Source organism: Eucalyptus grandis, chromosome 2, assembly GCF_016545825.1.
Source record: "Eucalyptus grandis isolate ANBG69807.140 chromosome 2, ASM1654582v1, whole genome shotgun sequence".
Classification (NCBI taxonomy): Eukaryota; Viridiplantae; Streptophyta; class Magnoliopsida; order Myrtales; family Myrtaceae; genus Eucalyptus; species Eucalyptus grandis.
Window position 1 is genome coordinate 35,310,897 of NC_052613.1, and position 19,846 is coordinate 35,330,742.

Here is a 19,846-nt window from a genome sequence, read left to right on the forward strand (position 1 = left end):
AGCGACAGAGACACCGCCCTTCAATGTTCGACATTCATCTCCCGAGAATTCGAGGATGAATCAAAATGGGGAGGATGATGCAGCCCAAGAACAGCTCTCTCTAAGAAGATCTGCTCGCATTCGAGCTAGACAAACCCACAATGTTTCTAGTTTCCATTCGTATGTATGTGTAGGGACTTTGAAGTTAACTCTCACCTCTAGTTTCTAGTTTCTGGCCCCGTACGTTCTTTGGGGTTGTATACAAATTACCCATGAATTCTCACTTTTTGCAATATACTCCCTCGTCTTTTAAAATCGGTGGCAATGTGCCCCAGCATTGACCGGTAAATTTTTCTTCGCTTTTTCCTTTTTCTTTTTTTGGGCCAGATCATTGTTTGCATTTAAATTAGTTTGTGACCCATTTCTGTTTGGACTTGTTATGGTGATTGTTCTTTGGAGCATGAAACGGGGTTATGCAAAAACCTCATTCAGGAATATGTACAGAAGCTGAGTTATGTGATTCCCCGAAATGAATGCCGAAAGGATGAGGCATCAAGGAGAGCGCCTCTCTTTTCATGCACTGTTGAGGTTGGAGGAATTTCTGTTACACTGGCGACATCGCAAGAACCAAGAAACAAGCAGAGATTCAAGCTGCCCGAACGGCTCTTCTTGCCGTACAGTCGAGTACACCCACCGAGTCTCAACTGACGGTTCCATGCAAAAAGAGAGCGACAGAGACACCGCCCTTCAATGTTCGACATTCATCTCCCGAGAATTCGAAGATGAATCAAAATGGGGAGGATGATGCACCCCAAGAACAACTCTCTCTAAGAAGATCTGCTCACATTCGAGCTAGACAAACCCACAATGTTTCTAGTTTCCATTCGTATGTATGTGTAAGGACTTTGAAAGTAACTCTCATCTCTAGTTTCTAGTTTCGGCCCCGTACGTTCTTTGGGGTTGTATACTAATTACCCATGAATTCTCACTTTTTGCAATTTACTCCTGGCCTTTTAAAATCGGTGGCAATGTGACCCAAAGCATTGACCGGTAAATTTTTCTTTGCTTTTTCTTTTTTTCTTTTTATGGGCCATATCATTGTTTGCATTTAAATTAGTTTGTGACCCATTTCTGTTTGGACTTGTTATGGTGATTGTTCTTTGAGCATGAAACGGGGTTATGCAAAAACCTCATTCGGGAATATGTACGAAGCGAGTTATGTGATTCCCGGTATGAATGCCGAAAGGATGAGTCATCAAGGAGAGCGCCTCTCTTTTCATGCACTTTGTTGAGGTTGGAGGAATCTGTTACACTGGCGACACTGCAAGAACCAAGAAACAAGCAGAGATTCAAGCTGCCCGAACGGCTCTTCTTGCCGTACTGTCGAGTACACCCACCGACTCTCAGGTGACGGTTCCATGCAAAAAGAGAGCGAGAGAGACAACGCCCTTCAATGTTCGACATTCATCTCCCGAGAATTCGAGGATGAATCAAAATGGGGAGGATGATGCAGCCCAAGAACAGCTCTCTCTAAGAAGATCCGCTCGCATTCGAGCTAGACAAACCCACAATGTTTCTAGTTTCCATTCGTATGTATGTGTAGGGACTTTGAAAGTAACTCTCATCTCTAGTTTCTAATTTCTGGTCCCGTACGTTCTTTGGGGTTGTATACGAATTACCCATGAATTCTCACTTTTTGCAATTTACTCCCTCGTCTTTTAAAATCGGTGGCAATGTGCCCCAGCATTGACCGGTAAATTTTTCTTTGCCTTTTCCTTTTTCCTTTTTTGGGCCAGATCATTCTTTGCATTTAAATTAGTTTGTGACCCATTTGTTTGGACTTGTTATGGTGATTGTTCTTTGAGCATGAAACGGGGTTATGTAAAAACCTCATTCGGGAATATGTACGTGAAGCTGAGTTATGTGATTCCCGGAATGAATGCCGAAAGGATGAGGCATCAAGGAGAGCGCCTCTCTTTTCATGCACTTTGTTGAGGTTGGAGGAATCTGTTACACCGGCGACACTTTTGCAAGAACCAAGAAACAAGCAGAGATTCAAGCCGCCCGAACGGCTGTTCTTGCCGTACAGTCGAGTACACCCACCGACTCTCAGGTGACGGTTCCATGCAAAAACAGAGGGACAGAGACAGCGCCCTTCAATGTTCGACATTCATCTCCCGAGAATTGGAGGATGAATCAAAATTGGGAGGATGATGCAGTCCAAGAACAGCTCTCTCTAAGAAGATCTGCTCGCATTCGAGCTAGACAAAACCCACAATGTTTCTAGTTTCCATTCGTATGTATGTGTAGGGACTTTGAATGTAACTCTCATCTCTATTTTCTAGTTTCGGCCCCGTATGTTCTTTGGGGTTGTATACAAATTACCCATGAATTCTCACTTTTGCAATTTACTCCCTCGCCTTTTAAAATCGGTGGCAATGTGCCCCAAAGATTGACCGGTAAATTTTTCTTTGCTTTTTCCTTTTTTCTTTTTATGGGCCATATCATTCTTTGCATTTAAATTAGTTTGTGACCCATTTCTGTTTGGACTTGTTATGGTGATTGTTCTTTGCAGCATGAAACGAGGTTATGCAAAAACCTCATTTAGGAATATGTACAGAAGCTGAATTATGTGATTCCCCGGTATGAACGCCGAAAGGATGAGGCATCAAGGAGAGCGCCTCTCTTTTCATGCATTGTTGAGGTTGGAGGAATCTGTTACATTGGCGACACCGCAAGAACCAAGAAACAAGCGAGATTCAAGCTGCCCGAACGGCTCTTCTTGCCGTACTGTGGAGTACACCCACCGACTCTCACCGACGGTTCCATGCAAAAAAGAGGGAGAGAGACAGCGCCCTTCAATGTTCGACATTCATCTCCCGAGAATTCGAGGATGAATCAAAATGGGGAGGATGATGCAGCCCAAGAACAGCTCTCTCTAAGAAGATCGCTCGCATTCGAGCTAGACAAAACCCACAATGTTTCTAGTTTCCATTCGTATGTATGTGTAGGGACTTTGAAAGTAACTCTCATCTCTAGTTTCTAGTTTCGGCCCCGTACGTTCTTTGGGGTTATATACGAATTACCCATGAATTCTCACTTTTTGCAATTTACTCCCTCCCCTTTTAAAATCGGTGGCAATGTGCCCCAGCATTGACCGGTAAATTTTTCTTTGCTTTTTCCTTTTTTTCTTTTTATGGGCCAGATCATTCTTTGCATTTAAATTAGTTTGTGACCCATTTATGTTTGGACTTGTTATGGTGATTGTTCTTTGGAGCATGAAACGGGGTTATGCAAAAACCTCATTCAGGAATATGTACAGAAGCTGAGTTATGTGATTCCCCGGTATTAATGCCGAAAGGATGAGGCATCAAGGAGAGCGCCTCTCTTTTCATGCACTGTTGAGGTTGGAGGAATCTGTTACACTGGCGACACTGCAAGAACCAAGAAACAAGCAGAGATTCAAGCTGCCCGAACGGCTCTTCTTGCCGTACTGTCGAGTACACCCACCGACTCTCAACGGACGGTTGCATGCAAAAAGAGAGCGACAGAGACAGCGCCCTTCAATGTTCGACATTCATCTCCCGAGAAATCGAGGATGAATCAAAATGGAGAGGATGATGGAGTCCAAGAACAGCTCTCTCTAAGAAGATCCGCTCGCATTCGAGCTAGACAAAACCCACAATGTTTCTAGTTTCCATTCGTATGTATGTGTAGGGACTTTGAAAGTAACTCTCATCTCTAGTTTCCAGTTTCTGGCCCCGTACGTTCTTTGGGGTTGTATACGTATTACCCATGAATTCTCACTTTTTGCAATTTACTCCCTCGTCTTTTAAAATCGGTGGCAATGTGCCCCAAAGATTGACCGGTAAATTTTTCTTTGCCTTTTCCTTTTTTTCTTTTTTGGGCCAGATCATTCTTTGCATTTAAATTAGTTTGTGACCCATTTCTGTTTGGACTTGTTATGGTGATTGTTCTTTGGAGCATGAAACGGGGTTATGTAAAACCTCATTCGGGAATATGTACTGAAGCTCGAGTTATGTGATTCCCGGTATGAATGCCGAAAGGATGAGGCATCAAGGAGAGCGCCTCTCTTTTCATGCCTTTGTTGAGGTTGGAGGAATGTTACACCGGCGACACTGCAAGAACCAAGAAACAAGCGAGATTCAAGCCGCCCGAACGGCTGTTCTTGCCGTACGATCGAGTACACCCACCGACTCTCGGTGACGGTTCCATGCAAAAACAGAGGGACGAGACAGCGCCCTTCAATGTTCGACATTCATCTCCCGAGAATTGGAGGATGAATCAAAATTGGGAGGATGATGCAGTCCAAGAACAGCTCTCTCTAAGAAGATCTGCTCGCATTCGAGCTAGACAAAACCCACAATGTTTCTAGTTTCCATTCGTATGTATGTGTAGGGACTTTGAAAGTAACTCTCATCTCTATTTTCTAGTTTCGGCCCCGTATGTTCTTTGGGGTTGTATACAAATTACCCATGAATTCTCACTTTTTGCAATTACTCCCTCGTCTTTTAAAATCGGTGGCAATGTGCCCCAAGATTGACCGGTAAATTTTTCTTTGCTTTTTCCTTTTTTTCTTTTTTGGGCCATATCATTCTTTGCATTTAAATTAGTTTGTGACCCATTTCTGTTTGGACTTGTTATGGTGATTGTTCTTTGCAGCATGAAACGAGGTTATGCAAAAACCTCATTCAGGAATATGTACAGAAGCTGAATTATGTGATTCCCGGTATGAACGCCGAAAGGATGAGGCATCAAGGAGAGCGCCTCTCTTTTCATGCATTGTTGAGGTTGGAGGAATTTGTTACACGGGGCGACACCGCAAGAACCAAGAAACAAGCGAGATTCAAGCTGCCCGAACGGCTCTTCTTGCCGTACAGTGGAGTACACCCACCGACTCTCAGCTGACGGTTCCATGCAAAAAGAGAGGGATAGAGACAGCGCCCTTCAATGTTCGACATTCATCTCCCGAGAAATCGAGGATGAATCAAAATGGGGAGGATGATGCAGCCCAAGAACAGCTCTCTCTAAGAAGATCTGCTCGCATTCGAGCTAGACAAAACCCACAATGTTTCTAGTTTCCATTCGTATGTATGTGTAGGGACTTTGAAAGTAACTCTCATCTCTAGTTTCTAGTTTCTGGCCCCGTACGTTCTTTGGGGTTGTATACAAATTACCCATGAATTCTCACTTTTTGCAATTTACTCCCTAGCCTTTTAAAATTGGTGGCAATGTGCCCGAGCATTGACCGGTAAATTTTTCTTTGCTTTTTCCTTTTTTTCTTTTTATGGGCCAGATCATTCTTTGCATTTAAATTAGTTTGTGACCCATTTCTGTTTGGACTTGTTATGGTGATTGTTCTTTGCAGCATGAAATGGGGTTATGCAAAAACCTCATTCAGGAATATGTATAGAAGCTGAGTTATGTGATTCCCCGGTATGAATGCCGAAAGGATGATAGATCAAGGAGAGCGCCTCTCTTTTCATACACTGTTGAGGTGGGAGGAATCTGTTACACTAGTGACACTGCAAGAACCAAGAAACAAGCAGAGATTCAAGTTGCTCGAACGGCTCTTCTTGCCGTACAGTGGAGTACACCCACCAACTCTCGGTGACGGTTCCATGCAAAAGAGAGCGAAGAGACAACGCCCTTCAATGTTCGACATTCATCTCCCGAGAAATGAGGATGAATCAAAATGGGGAGGATGATGCAGCCCAAGAACAACTCTCTCTAAGAACATCTGCTCGCATTCGAGCTAGACAAAACCCACAATGTTTCTAGTTTCCATTCGTATGTATGTGTAGGGACTTTGAAAGTAACTCTCATCTCTAGTTTCTAGTTTCTGGCCCCGTACGTTCTTTGGGGTTGTATATGAATTACTCCTGAATTCTCACTTTTTGCAATTTACTCCCTGGCCTTTTAAAATCGGTGGCAATGTGCCCCAAGATTGACCGGTAAATTTTTCTTTGCTTTTTCCTTTTTCTTTTTATGGGCCATATCATTCTTTTGCATTTAAATTAGTTTGTGACCCATTTCTGTTTGGACTTGTTATGGTGATTGTTCTTTGCAGCATGAAACGAGGTTATGCAAAAACCTCATTCAGAATATGTACAGAAGCTGAATTATGTGATTCCCCGGTATGAACGCCGAAAGGATGAGGCATCAAGGAGAGCGCCTCTCTTTTCATGCATTGTTGAGGTTGGAGGAATCTGTTGCACCGGCTACACTGCAAGAACCAAGAGACAAGCGGAGAGATTCAAGCTGCCCGAACGGCTCTTCTTGCCGTACGGTGGAGTACACCCACCGACTCTCGGGCTGACGGTTCCATGCAAAAAGAGAGGGACAGAGACAGCGCCCTTCAATGTTCGACATTCATCTCCCGAGAATTCGAGGATGAATCAAATTGGGAGGATGATGCAGTCCAAGAACAGCTCTCTCTAAGAAGATCCGCTCGCATTCGAGCTAGACAAACCCACAATGTTTCTAGTTTCCATTCGTATGTATGTGTAGGGACTTTGAAGTTAACTCTCACCTCTAGTCTCTAGTTTCGGCCCCGTACGTTCTTTGGGGTTGTATACAAATTACCCATGAATTCTCACTTTTTGCAATATACTCCCTCGTCTTTTTTAAAATCGGTGGCAATGTGCCCCAAAGCATTGACCGGTAAATTTTCTTCGCTTTTCCTTTTTCTTTTTTTGGGCCAGATCATTGTTTGCATTTAAATTAGTTTGTGACCCATTTCTGTTTGGACTTGTTATGGTGATTGTTCTTTGCAGCATGAAACGGGGTTATGCAAAAACCTCATTTAGGAATATGTACAGAAGCTCAGTTTTGTGATTCCCCGGTATGAATGCCGAAAGGATGAGGCATCAAGGAGAGCGCCTCTCTTTTCATGCACTGTTGAGGTTGGAGGAATCAACACCGGCGACACTACAAGAACCAAGAAACAAGCGAGAGATTCAAGCTGCCCGAACGGCTCTTCTTGCCGTACGGTCGAGTACACCCACCGACTCTCGGTGACGGTTCCATGCAAAAAGAGAGCGAAAGAGACAGCGCCCTTCAATGTTCGACATTCATCTCCCGAGAATTCGAGGATGAATCAAAATGGGAGGATGATGGAGCCCAAGAAAGCTCTCTCTAAGAAGATCGCTCGCATTCGAGCTAGACAAAACCCACAATGTTTCTAGTTTCCATTCGTATGTATGTGTAGGGACTTTGAAAGTAACTCTCATCTCTAGTTTCAGTTTCTGGCCCCGTACGTTCTTTGAGGTTGTATACGTATTACCCATGAATTCTCACTTTTGCAATTTACTCCCGGCCTTTTAAAATCGGTGGCAATGTGCCCCAAGTATTGACCGGGTAAATTTTTCTTTGCTTTTTCCTTTTTTTCTTTTTATGGGCCATATCATTCTTTGCATTTAAATTAGTTTGTGACCCATTTCTGTTTGGACTTGTTATGGTGATTGTTCTTTGGAGCATGAAACGGGGTTATGCAAAAACCTCATTCAGGAATATGTACAGAAGCTCAGTTTTGTGATTCCCCGGTATGAATGCCGAAAGGATGAGGCATCAAGGAGAGCGCCTCTCTTTTCATGCACTGTTGAGGTTGGAGGAATCTGTTACACTGGCGACACTACAAGAACCAAGAAACAAGCAGAGATTCAAGCTGCCCGAACGGCTCTTCTTGCCTTACAGTTGAGTACACCCACCGACTCTCAACTGACGGTTCCATGCAAAAAGACAGCAACAGAGACACCGCCCTTCGATGTTCGACATTCATCTCCCGAGAATTCGAGGATGAATCAAAATGGGGAGGATGATGCAGCCCAAGAACAGCTCTCTCTAAGAAGATCTGCTCGCATTCGAGCTAGACAAACCCACAATGTTTCTAGTTTCCATTCGTATGTATGTGTAGGGACTTTGAAGTTAACTCTCACCTCTAGTTTCTAGTTTCTGGCCCCGTACGTTCTTTGGGGTTGTATACAAATTACCCATGAATTCTCACTTTTGCAATATGCTCCTCGTCTTTTAAAATCGGTGGCAATGTGCCCCGAAGATTGACCGGTAAATTTTCTTCTCTTTTTCCTTTTTCTTTTTTGGGCCAGATCATTGTTTGCATTTAAATTAGTTTTTGTGACCCATTTCTGTTTGGACTTGTTATGGTGATTGTTCTTTGCAGCATGAAACGGGGTTATGCAAAAACCTCATTCGGGGAATATGTCTGAAGCTCGAATTATGTGATTCCGGTATGAATGCCGAAACGATGAGGCATCAAGGAGAGCGCCTCTCTTTTCATGCACTTTGTTGAGGTTGGAGGAATCATTTACACCGGCGACATCGCAAGAACCAAGAAACAAGCGAGATTCAAGCTGCCCGAACGGCTCTTCTTGCCGTACGGTCAGTACACCCCCGAGTCTCAAGGCGCGGTTCCATGCAAAGAGAGCGACGAGAGACACCGCCCTTCAATGTTCGACATTCATCTCCCGAGAATTCGAAGATGAATCAAAATGGGGAGGATGATGCACCCCAAGAACAACTCTCTCTAAGAAGATCTGCTCGCATTCGAGCTAGACAAAACCCACAATATTTCTAGTTTCCATTCGTATGTATGTGTAAGGACTTTGAAAGTAACTCTCATCTCTAGTTTCTAGTTTCTGGCCCCGTACGTTCTTTGGGGTTGTATACTTATTACCCATAAATTCTCACTTTTTGCAATTTACTCCCTGGCCTTTTAAAATCGGTGGCAATGTGCCCCAGCATTGACCGGTAAATTTTTCTTTGCCTTTTCCTTTTTCCTTTTTTGGGCCAGATCATTCTTTGCATTTAAATTAGTTTGTGACCCATTTCTGTTTGGACTTGTTATGGTGATTGTTCTTTGCAGCATGAAACGGGGTTATGTAAAAACCTCATTCGGAATATACGTAAGCTGAGTTATGTGATTCCCCGGTATGAATGCCGAAAGGATGAGGCATCAAGGAGAGCGCCTCTCTTTTCATGCACTGTTGAGGTTGGAGGAATCTGTTACACTGGCGACACTGCAAGAACCAAGAAACAAGCAGAGATTCAAGCCGCCCGAACGACTGTTCTTGCCGTACAGTCGAGTACACCCACCGACTCTCAGGTGACGGTTCCATGCAAAAACAGAGGGACAGAGACAGCGCCCTTCAATGTTCGACATTCATCTCCCGAGAATTCGAGGATGAATCAAAATTGGGAGGATGATGCAGTCCAAGAACAGCTCTCTCTAAGAAGATCTGCTCGCATTCGAGCTAGACAAAACCCACAATGTTTCTAGTTTCCATTCGTATGTATGTGTAGGGACTTTGAAAGTAACTCTCATCTCTATTTTCTAGTTTCTGGCCCTGTATGTTCTTTGGGGTTGTATACGAATTACCCATGAATTCTCACTTTTTGCAATTTACTCCCTGGCCTTTTAAAATCGGTGGCAATGTGCCCCAGTATTGACCAGTAAATTTTTCTTTGCTTTTTCCTTTTTTCTTTTTATGGGCCATATCATTCTTTGCATTTAAATTAGTTTGTGACCCATTTCTGTTTGGACTTGTTATGGTGATTGTTCTTTGCAGCATGAAACGAGGTTATGCAAAAACCTCATTCAGGAATATGTACAGAAGCTGAATTATGTGATTCCCCGGTATGAACGCCGAAAGGATGAGGTATCAAAGAGAGCGCCTCTCTTTTCATGCATTGTTGAGGTTGGAGGAATCTGTTACACTGGCTACACTGCAAGAACCAAGAAACAAGCAGAGATTCAAGCTGCCCGAACGGCTCTTCTTGCCGTACAGTGGAGTACACCCACCGACTCTCAGCTGACGGTTCCATGCAAAAAGAGAGGGACAGAGACAGCGCCCTTCAATGTTCGACATTCATCTCCCGAGAATTCGAGGATGAATCAAAATAGGGAGGATGATGCAGCCCAAGAACAGCTCTCTCTAAGAAGATCTGCTCGCATTCGAGCTAGACAAAACCCACAATGTTTCTAGTTTCCATTCGTATGTATGTGTAGGGACTTTGAAAGTAACTCTCATCTCTAGTTTCTAGTTTCTGGCCCCGTACGTTCTTTGGGGTTGTATACGAATTACCCATGAATTCTCACTTTTTGCAATTTACTCCCTAGCCTTTTAAAATTGGTGGCAATGTGCCCGAGCATTGACCGGTAAATTTTCTTTGCTTTTTCCTTTTTTTCTTTTTATGGGCCAGATCATTCTTTGCATTTAAATTAGTTTGTGACCCATTTCTGTTTGGACTTGTTATGGTGATTGTTCTTTGCAGCATGAAATGGGGTTATGCAAAAACCTCATTCAGGAATATGTATAGAAGCTGAGTTATGTGATTCCCCGGTATGAATGCCGAAAGGATGATGCATCAAGGAGAGCGCCTCTCTTTTCATGCACTGTTGAGGTGGGAGGAATCTGTTACACTAGTGACACTGCAAGAACCAAGAAACAAGCAGAGATTCAAGTTGCTCGAACGGCTCTTCTTGCCGTACAGTGGAGTACACCCACCAACTCTCAGCTGACGGTTCCATGCAAAAAGAGAGCGACAGAGACAACGCCCTTCAATGTTCGACATTCATCTCCCGAGAAATCGAGGATGAATCAAAATGGGGAGGATGATGCAGCCCAAGAACAACTCTCTCTAAGAACATCTGCTCGCATTCGAGCTAGACAAAACCCACAATGTTTCTAGTTTCCATTCGTATGTATGTGTAGGGACTTTGAAAGTAACTCTCATCTCTAGTTTCTAGTTTCTGGCCCCGTACGTTCTTTGGGGTTGTATATGAATTACTCCTGAATTCTCACTTTTTGCAATTTACTCCCTGGCCTTTTAAAATCGGTGGCAATGTGCCCCAAGATTGACCGGTAAATTTTTCCTGCAGGTCTGGTCATCACGCGACTAGTTATGGAAGGCAATCATCTATATATGTGAGGAAAAATATAGGGACATTTCAGACATATTTTAGAACTATATATTGAGGGGCATTTGGCATTGACTTTTGTACAATTATCGTCGGAAATAGGTCGTGCGCTCTGCAATGTGCGTTTTTAATGACGAAGTCAACCAGATCATCTGCTCTCAGTATTCGGAGCTCAAAGCAAACTATATAGCTTCTACAAATTTTTTGCCCCTTGCTCCACTCACTCCATTACTTTCGTCTACTTATTTACAGCTCTCTCTTTTCCTGCTAAGCTTGATTTTTGGCATATGAATCAAGAAAAGTGGCATATGATAACTATTTCAGTAAAATACATAACTCCAAAAAGCATTGAAATATTTACTTTAATATCAATTTTTTGTCAGTTTTACCCACCAAAAGATTGGCTTGTGAAGTCATCCTTGCCTTCTAAATTTAATCCCAGCATCATCCATGCAGTACTCAAGAAGCTTTCTTCAAGAAACTTCCAGTAAGATCGTCTCATCCTGCATCCGTTGATATGTGTATATTAGATATGTCCTTTCCTCTTATGGGCATCTTGGAGAAAGAGGCTATAACAGTCCTTAGTTATTTTTGTTTCTGAATATATACCATAGCAACTAGAAAGCATCGTGAATGTTTCAAATACATCGACATAATGGATTTGCTGGTGCACCATCAAATTTTCATCATTTATTTACTTCCATATTTATGAAAGTTACTGCATTCAGGAAAAGGATAAAACGATTATTTTTACTCCGAGTGGCATAGGATTGCATTGTCAATCTTTTTTTTGCCCTTCAAAACCCCCCTTCTTCTATAATGCTTTCGTCGCTAGCTTCATTTGCTTGCAGAACTTTTAGTGCTAAGAAGTTGGGCATTTCTTGTGAAATTTTGGGAGTTTGGTCGCTGACTTGTCCTTTCAGAGATTTGATGGAAGTCATGAGTTTATGAGGTCTTGGTTCTTGTCATTGAGCCCTCTAAAGGACATCGTTAGTAGTTTAACCACGTCGAAGGAGCTTCTGAAAGTTCTTTTTCGGTCGGTGGTCTCAAGAAGCAACATAAACCGACTATAGCCCTCGTCTCAGCCTTAGGAGTCGAGCTCGATCGTTCCATCATCCAGGTTGAGCAGTTGATCCATGAAGAGAGGTCTCATTCTCACCAGATTGATTTCCTCATGAAGCATTTCGCAGAAGAAAAGGCGTCTTGGAGAAGAAAGGAGCGGGAACGAATCCGCACTGCCATTTCACATACGGCGGAGGAAGTCGACATGGAAAAGAAATTGAGAAGACAAACGGAGAGACTAAACAAGAAGCTTGGCCAAGAACTGGCTGGCATGAAGTCATCTCTTTCCAAGGCTATGAAAGAGCTCAAGAGTGAGAAGAGAGCTAAGGAAATATTGGAGCAGGTCTGCGACGTGTTAGCGAGAGGGATTGGAGAGGACCGGGCGCAAGTGGAAGAATTGAAGAGAGAATCCGCCAAAGTTCTTGAAGAGGTGGAGAACGAGAGGGAAATACTTCAGCTAGCGGATGTTTTGCGCGAGGAGAGAGTGCAGACGAAACTTTCAGAGGCCAAGTACCATTTTGAAGAGAAGAATGCCGCCGTCGAAAAGCTGAGGGCTCAGCTCGAGGCCTACATGAGATCCAAAATGAGTAAAGATGAGAATTCTCCGAAATCAGAGAAAGCCAAGGAGCTCGAGGCGTTCTTGAGCGACAAGATCAATCTTGAATGCCCTGAAAACGAATTATTCTGAGAAAATAAAGAAGCTGATGGAGAGGAGTGCGAAGGAAATGAATCCACAGAAAGCGATCTTCATTCGATCGAATTGAACATGGACAACACCACCAGGAGCTACAAGTGGAGCTACGCGCGCGACGATACTAATCAAGAGAACTTGAAATGGGTCTCGGTAGATAATGAGTTCAACTTCAATGGGAGGAGATCTTCATCCGACAAAATTCAATGGGAGAGCATCTCCTTAAGAAGAGGAAACTCTAAAGGGGCGAATCTTCACGACGGTGCCAGAACTCATGACAACCTGAATGGGTTCAACGCAGGGAGACTAATAGAGTTCTTCTCGCCTGCTAAAATGGACAGCAACAAGGAAGACGAAACCAGAAGAAACAGAGCGCTCGCAGGCCTGAAGGACCATCAGCTGTCGAATTTCGCCAATCCGATCAGGCCATGGAGCCAGTCCTTGCCTCTGCAAGACCACGGTATGGAGAGTTGGACCGTGGGAGAGTAATGAATGCGAAATTGAAGCGAGTCAGGATTAGAGTTTTTTCCTTCTTCCTTTTGCGCTCATCTCCATGTCAGGTAGGGAATACTAGAAATTGCTAGCGAACGATGTCCTCGCGTTAGTCCTATTCGAGAATTTTGATACTATAATTGTATGTGTTGCTGGTCTAGTGCTGATGTTAAAAACCATCCCAATTCGCAATTTTGGTTCTTGCTGCTAAGTACCAGTTTGATGTTGCTGCTGTCCCAGTTTGCAAGACCGGTGTCATCTGCCTGAAAGAACTTAAAATGAACTTTTCCACGAGAGTTATGATCAACATGAGAGAATAATTCCACCTATGCTCTTCATCATTCCATGTGCTCCTTAACAACTCATTTCGTCGTCAACTGGCCGAACAGATTCTCTGGCATGAGAGCCAGCATTTGTTATAAGACAAACCACCTGTTGGAATAAGACCAGGTGCATGGAACTGGAAAATATTGAAACGGCGAAACCCCAACCCCAAAAAAAAAAAACTCGTCACTGATCTACCGAAAGAAAAGATTGAATTAATTCATGAGAAAAGTCATTAATGTTCTTATTTCATTGCCAAAATACAGACTAGTTACGAGAGTCCTACTGCACAAGCTAGACATGTTTACTGTGCAACTGAAATATAACATTGCTTTCTCTACTATCAAGCAGGAAGTATTTATGAACTATGTTGCTTGCAATCAGAATTTACAATAGCCCATGAAGTCGAAAAAGTTGAACAATCAGAAGGTTCCCACTGGGACCAACATTTGCTAGGCGTTATTTGCCATGATTTGGACCTGGCTCCGTGAAAGAAAACATAACCTATTTGTGAGGGCCTTCAGGCTTCCCGGATGTCGATGTAAAGGTAACTGGGTTACTCGGATGGTCCCTCACGGTCAGGCTAAGCACCTCAGGCCTTGAATAATGCCCAACCACATCAAAATCAAACTTGGCCCGCGCTATTTCTCCAAGGTCTGCACATCATTACACCATAAGTAAATCAAGCTCATGAGGAAAAACCTGAAGCCCTCACAACTAAAATGAGATCATAATCTCCTTGGTTAGCTAACTTCCAGAGATTTAAAGTGCACGCGAGCTGCAAGTGCAAGGAACATACCAAGGTCAGCTGAGATGAGTGCCTCACCATCATAATTGGGTCCGGCCAAAACATTTCCTGATGAAGATATAATTACACTGCCTCCTGCACATATGACAGAATCTGGGTTAAGATCGTCATCTGTTCCTGCAAAAACATACTCTGGTGGAGGCGGGTAGTCTTTCCGACGACAAAATTGGTTGGCTGATAAAACAAAACATCCACCCTCAAGAGCAATATGTGTCATAGATGCTTGCCAAATGTCCCTCGCATCAGCTGTCGGTGCACAATATATTTCAACACCTGCAAAATAAAGAAGACAGGATTTTCTCAATCCTTCCTGCATCAAGTTTAGCTAACATCATTCCTGTGCTAATTGTAGTTTCTATATCAAAATTATGGCTCATGGAAGCCCAGCCTCAACAGGAGGTACGAAGGTTTTGCAATCCAACAAGGCATTGACAGACAACAATCCATGGAATCACATTCTAATATGAATTGCGATGGTTAAACTTCCGAACATTACCCCAACACTGGTTCCAACGACATCAATGCAGGTAAGTAAAGTTAGCCTGATCAGATAGATTGGACACCAATTTGACAGCCTAATACAGGCTTTAAAACTTATAACCAAGAATTCCAGGGTGGGAGAAATATCATTATCATATCCAACTGCAACACAAAATCTATGCTAAAGTAAGAATGTAAATATGAACATGGTTACTAAGCAAAATCAGATCACCAGCTGTGTCATGCAGCAAAGTTTCAGAAGAATGTGTGCAATTGTTGGCATGGGCGTCTATTTTTAAATTCTATACTTTCCTTCAAGTACACATGGTCACGAAGAGCAGATATATGCATTTCAATGGAGATGAAAGAGACTGGGAGATGAATTCTAGTTTGACCTGGTCAAGCAAAAAACAAGCTGCAAACATGCAGAATAGCTAACCTTTAGCATACATTGCTGTCCTCAGAAGTGGCATTCTATTTTTCCCAGCAAATGGCCGCACCGATTTTCCCAATCGGCGTATCAAACACCGGAATGGTCAACCCATCACCAAATCCCCAGATGACACGCTCCAGAGCCGTGGGCATGACTTTACAGTGCTTCCCAAGGTAACGACCTTGAGGATCAAAAAACAGGTTTGTGCAATACAATGTATATCCATCTCTCTATCACCCCATCACTAGGAAAACTTTATATTTTCCAGCCATCGCTGCTAACCAATCAACTTCAGGGCCTGCATAAGCATCAATCATGGAACATATGCGGAAGGCATGAGAAGAGCCATGTGGTAGGATGGCACAAATGAGAGCGACATATTGAACAATCACATGATATACAAAGTAGCCATTTGAAGAAGCTCAGAAACAGAATCTTTCTAAACACAGAATATGAGTATCCAGGTTGCTCCAAGTTCATCACCCTACAGATAAAACAAGAGACTCTGCTTCAACACTGCGAATCTTGGAAGTCGACCCACTTTCTGCACTTAGCTACAGAGCTCAAAGAGGGCCAACATCGGAAACTATGAATCATTGCATCTGGGTGAGAACGAACTACCTTAAAAAACCCAAAAGAGAACCAACGCCCACCAACCATAAAAACATGGTGGTAAAGCTAGTACCTGGAACATCGATGGTGGAGGCGCGATACTTGCGGAACTCCTCCCTGCCCTTTGCCGTGCGATTGCCGATGATGACGCCGAAGGTGGAACCCCGGGGGTAACCACTGAGGAATTAAGTTTTAAAACTAGTTAAATTGGTACAATTGAGTTTTTTTGTTAACACCATTAATTTGTCTAACAAAAATTATTATCAGGGCATATTTAAATTATTATTTTTCCTACGTAGCATTTTTGATTACTTTTTTTCTTAAATCTTATTTAAATAATAGTAAAAAACTAAAAAGAAAGCTAAAATAGTTTTAAAAACTAAAAAAAAAGGGGCAAAGATCATGGCTGGGCATTGCGACCACCACCCATTGCCCGGGGGTGGCTGGCCATTGTTGGCCCTGGGTAAGGGCTAGCATCACGGAACCGAGCCTTGTTAGCCCCACGAAAGGGCTGGCGACCCTCGCTAGGCCCAAGCAAGGCTCGCATAGATCTGAATGTAACGATCGACCTCGTAGGGAATCAACGTGGGCCACATCTGAATGTCGTGGTACTTTGGGCTCGCATGGCTAGGCCCAAAAGAAGATTGGCCTATCTTCTCTTAATCAATCAGCTCAGGTAAACCACTCGATAAGTTTGTATTTTGCCCTTTTTTGGGTGGATTTAATCATTTGAAGGCATGTGCGCTAAAATCTAAATATATTGGAGTCGTGGGAATTTATCCATCTCTAGTTAATTATGCAACAACTAAATCTTCAGATGAAATATTGTGTGATTTAAGTTTATTTTTGATGTCACATAAAAGTCGAAGTTTTAATGTGAGGCATGGCTCATCTATTGCAACAAAAATAACGATATTTTTTGACAGAAAAAAGAAGCAGCAGTGATCTTTTACCAATAAAAAAAAAATAGTAATGTCTAGCACCTACTTTGCACAAACACGCATCGGACTCTAAATGACTAAGGCAACTTCATGTGATTAATTTGGTCGATCAATTTCTCTAATTGCCTAACGTTGATGTTAAAAAAAAATAAAATCGCTTGACATCCATAACTATGTCTTTTGTGCGTGCCACAGAAGGATTGCATGGGATTCAAATGGCTCTTTCCGTCATTGTATGAAAAGGTTTTGGTACTTTCTCTATAAAATAGCAGCTAACCAGCAAAAATTTATCATCTACTTAATTGCTGAGTTATATATTGACTTTACAATTACAAAACTTTAGCAGCATTACGATCCTTAGAGAACTGTCGCATCTTGTTTTCAAGTGCTGCAAAATCAAATATGTATTGCCAAACATATGAGCTAGAAAAGTCTCACAACAGACCCAACATCAACCAAATTTTTTTGACATGAGACTGTTTCGTACACTATTTCCAAAACAAGTTAAGGATGTTGCGACTTTGATAAGGTATTCAGTAAACATGTCAGTGCTGCAACACTTTCAAAGCAAAGCTTGGTATTTAGGCTGCGCATGGTAACCATCCCCAGCCCAACAATTTCTATTCTTCTCTTCCCCAGAACAAAAAATGAATAGAAACTTGTTTGATAACGACACATTAGTTTTTTGTTCCGGGGAACAAAAAGTTAGGAATGGTTTTGGAACAGAACGAAGTAAAAAAAAGTTACTTCGTTCTGCCAAGAATTCCCAGAACAAAAATAAGAAACAAATTGGGCTAACCCTAATTTCACTTTCGCGATCTTCCATTTTCACCTCTCCCTTCGTCCGCTCGCCTCTCCGATCTCATCTCCAGTCGACTCTCTCCGGTCTCGTTGCCGCGGTCTCGTCACCGCCGGTCCTGCTCGTCGCTGGTCCTGCTCGCCCGCCTCCGCCTCTCTTCTGCCGTCAATCCCGTCGTCTACGGGGTCGCAACGCGACACTCGGATTGGGTCGCCCTCTCAGAGCTGGTTGCGCGTCCGATCCCGTCGCCTCCGCCTCGGTGCCGTCAATCCCGTCGTCTCTGGTCGCGACGCGACACTCCGGTGGGGTCGCCTCTCTCCGAGCCGGTTGCGTCCAGTCCCGTCGCCTCCGTCTCTCTTCGGTGCCGTCAATCCCGTCACCAGGTCCATCCTCCCCAGCGCCACAACCAGACCCTTCTCTCTCCTCGCTCCGCGCTCTTTACGCTCCTCTCCCCCGAAGACCCACTTCGCGTTCGCCCGATAAGGCCGCCTCCGCCGCCGCCTCGTGCCGCTTCTCACCGCGCTCCGTGCGGTGGTTTCAGCTCGCCCGGCCGTTCGAGGAGGAGCTTCCCAGCGGGGTGGTGGTCACCGCGCCGGGGTTGGTCCTAAGTCGGAGGAGGAGTGGCAAGCGGTCCTGTCGCCCGAGCAGTTCCGTATCCCGAGGCGAAGGGGACCGAGTTAATTCTCTTCATTTCTTTATTTTTTATTTTTTGGGTGTCTATTTTACTGCTAGCTTGATTGTGGGTTTGTCATTCTCAATTGTGGTTCCTGCTGTTCTTGATGCTTCGCTTTCCATACTGGGTTGGTTTTGTTTGAACGTGATTGCCATGCTGTCTCCTTGAAGCTTGGGAACACTGAGGTTTAAGACACATTCTGTTCAATGAGGCTTTCTTGGGCTGTCTATTTATGTGACGTGCGAAAAATTTAAACAAGTTTATGCTGCAATGTGATAGGTTGAATCAGAATTGGGTTTTGTGTTTTGATTCAGCACGGTATGACACATTTCTAGTGCGTCAAGCGGTGTCTGTTGGAGGTGGATTCTTTGTGAATTACGTTTTAATAGGAGAAACCACTGAGGAAATGCAGGTTAGGATGTTCTATGTGTTTTTCGAGGTGCTGGGGAGGGTTATTTTTTTCTGGGTTTTTGTGGGAATGAGTTGTTTTAGCTATTACTTGAGTTCTCTGGCACTGTCCTGTGTTTGGAAGGCTTTGTTTTTATTTGGAAATATTAGCCCTTTTAGGTTCCTATTGGGTGCTAAGGATTTGTTATTGCATGAGTGCTGACATCTTGGTTACTTACGAAGTCTTATACTTTTTCACTTTTCATCAAAACAAAGGTGAAGGGGTGAATCTGCCACCTGCAGTGCCATCGCCTCTGATCGCCTCTCCAATCCCACCGCATGCAATCCCGTCGCCCGGGTCAAGTTTCTCCGCTCGCATCGCCCGGTCGCGTCGCCTCGTGGTCGTCTTGCCCTCCGGTCGCGTCGCCGTGGTCGTCTTGCCCTAAATCAGGTTTGTTACTTTGATTCTTTCTCATTGTACCTGTTCTAGTGGTGATTCTCAATTTTTCTGAAGTTGAATCGTGTCGCCTTTGTCGTGTTGCCTCTGTTTGTGCTCGCTTCTCTCACGTTGCTTCTCCCGTGCTTGTGTCGCGCTTGATCAATGGAGTTAGAGTGGATACCGGACCTAATGGTTCGGATATGCATGTTAAATGAAGGAAAGCTTCATTTCTTGGATGTAGATAAGCATGTTGCGCCTTATGCACATATATTTATTGAATTTTATGGTTGATTTAGATTAAATAAGGCCTATGCGATCTGTCTCTCTCTCTTTCGATATGACGCTTTCGCTCTCTCTATTTTCTCCTATCAATTGCATACCTGAAACTCTGCTGTAATTTGTCAATGCTGCTGAAGTATTGATTACTAGAACAACATGTTCAATTTATTATTTTTATATGCCTGATTCTAGTTGTCATTGATGCTTGTGTGAAGCTTTGGGTATGTACTTCATCAAACTTTTGGATCTACAGATTATCCACTTGGATCTATAGAAGACGAGGTTGTAGATGATGCATCACATGATGAGGCGGCTGAGATAAACATGATCAAGAAAAATATTGCAAATATGATGGCAAGGGATCACAATATGCAAGAGATTCCATGACTTTTTATTTCCGACTTTTGCGACGTGTTTTTTGTTTTTTGGTGAAAACTTTTGCAATGTGTTTGTAAACTATTATGAATACATTTCTATTAATAGTATTAAG

General features: G+C 43.3%; 1 pseudogene; it reads right to left on the reverse strand.

Annotated features, from left to right (window-relative positions):
* Window positions 1–13,821: 13,821 nt before the first annotated feature.
* The window catches only part of LOC104434987, a 9,403-nt pseudogene continuing 3,378 nt past the window's right edge, over window positions 13,822–19,846 (reverse strand).